Source organism: Echinops telfairi, unplaced genomic scaffold (genome assembly GCF_000313985.2).
Source record: "Echinops telfairi isolate 266 unplaced genomic scaffold, ASM31398v2 ScPeMD7_443;HRSCAF=831, whole genome shotgun sequence".
Taxonomy (NCBI): domain Eukaryota; kingdom Metazoa; phylum Chordata; class Mammalia; order Afrosoricida; family Tenrecidae; genus Echinops; species Echinops telfairi.
In genome coordinates this window covers 44,478,061-44,480,439 of record NW_022104341.1, presented here as the reverse complement: position 1 = coordinate 44,480,439, position 2,379 = coordinate 44,478,061, and positions in this window count along the sequence as shown.

Here is a 2,379-nt window from a genome sequence, read left to right as displayed (position 1 = left end):
AGCACCATTTCGAACAAGGTTATGCTTCAGTACCTGACAATGTCTTGAAGCTATGCATAAGATTTTCATGGCTATTTCCTCTCAAGTGGACAGCCAATTCATTCTTCTTAGTCTGGAAGCTCTGCTGAAATCTGTTCCCCTTTGTTTTGACGCTGCTGGTATTTGAAACACCAGTGACAGCTTCCAGGACCACAGCAACACACAAACGACCACAGTATGACAAATTGACAGACAAGTGATAGCAATCTGTGTCTACTTTCTGAAGGGGGTGTTCCCATCTCCAAACCATTCCATAAAGAATTCTGTGCTCTTTGATTTATACCACACCAATATGACATGTTTGGCATTCTGAAGGGACTTAAGTATATTCCTTTTAAATGTCCTTAACAGTTAGGGAACAAAAAAAAAAAAAATTCTGAAGGGGCAAGATCAGGGCCGTAGTGTAGATAGGGTAAGGTTTCTCAACGGTTTCTAATAGATTAGCCATTGATACTTACTGTGTTAGGCTGGGTTGACAAGCAAAACAAATCTAGTGACACTCGTATGTGTAAGAGAAAGCTTTATATCAAGAAAACATATCAGCCCAGTGCAAATCAAGTCCATAAGTCTGATATTAATCCTTAACTCATATACCAGTCCATAAACCCCTCTTCAGACTCACAGAGCCACAAGAAATGGTGCAAAATGCAGGAGAGCACAGGCTGGTGGATGAGAAGTCTTATGGATCAAATGGCGGTGGGTGCATATCCAGAGCTCACAGGTCTCCTGTGGTGTCAACAGTGAGATGAAGGCAAAGAGAGAGGGTGTGAGAATGGCACACCCACAAGAAGAGATCATTGGGCTGTGACCCGATTGACAGATTAAACTCCACCCCTTCACTTTTACTACACTTGATCTTAGCCAAAAGGCTGAGAAGCGACACATTCCTTCACTTTTATATCTTCAAATTGACACGAAATTATGTAACCACCCCAGTTTCTCTAAAATTTTTTCTTTCAGTGAAACTTTCCAGGACTGCACTTAAAAACATTTTCTTCTTAAGCCCTTGTGATCATTCTATTTCCTTTGATAAAATCTATAAAGATTACTTTTTGGAATCTCAAAGAATAGTTACAATAGCTTCCTCATCCCTCTCTGCCTTAAATTTAATAGGCCCCACAGTTAAAGTCTTGGAAACTCACAGGGGCAGTTATATCCTGTCCTATAGAGTCACTATGGGTCAGCATCAACTTGATAGCAGTGAGTAGTAAGTACAGACCCTTTTGGAAGCCACTGCATTGACTGGACTTTTTACTTAAACAAGTCTATACAGAGGAATCACCTGGGGATCTTGTTAAAATATATGCCTGACTGAGTACATCTGGTGGGGGTGGGGGTGGGGAAGCTAATTATCAGCAGCAGGTCAATTCAAAACAAACTGGTTCAAAGTCCTACTGGAAACAAGACTGAGTAGGGTAGCCAGGATCCTTGGTCTTCAGAGATTGGACCTAGGAGGAGGAACATGAGCTCTTCATAACCATGCCCTCTTGGCCCTGTGGGCTCTTCAATTTAGGGGCTCAGAGCTGGGCTCTGTCCCTAATCTAATGAGTCAGGTTACTTATTTTCCAGCTGCCTTTCTTGTAGATTGTGTCTGACCGGATGTTCTCTTCAACCAAATGCCACAAATCTTCTTAAAGTGGTTCTTTCTACAGATTGCTCTCTTACTTCACCTCTTTGGACTTTTACTATTCTATATGTCTGGGATACTATACTATATTTTCTGGATATACTCTAATCACCACCTGCCTAGTCCCTTTACTAAGCCTTCAATAAACATCTTAGTTTGAATGTTTCTTGCTATAACTATTTGTGGTAGTTACATAATCCATTGTCAGTTTGAGAGGATTAAGAGTGAAGTGGTGGAGTTTAGCCTGTCAATCAGGTCACAGCTTGATGACCTCATTTGGAGGTGCTAAGGAGATAAATAGCTTGCTGGAGGCAGGACACATGCTCATTCCCTGCTCTCACTCTCTGCAAAGCATGCTTGATGACAAGACACATGGAGCTATGCTAGAGCCTTGGAGCTGCAGGAGCCACATCAACATCCCTGCCACCACTGAGATGCCTCTACCACCACTGGATCCACAAGACTTTCCAACCACTGGCCTGTGATCTGCCTGCATTCGACATTATTGCATGTGTTTAGTGAGTCTGAAGAGGAATTTAAATATTGGTATCAGACATATGGGCTAATATTGGACTTACGGACTTGATCTGGACTGTGCTGGAACATTTTCTCAATATTCAATTACTCTTGTATAAAAAGCTCTTTCTTATTCACATATTAGTCTCCCTGGATTTCTTTCCCTAGTCACCCCAGACTAACACACTCTTCTTTAT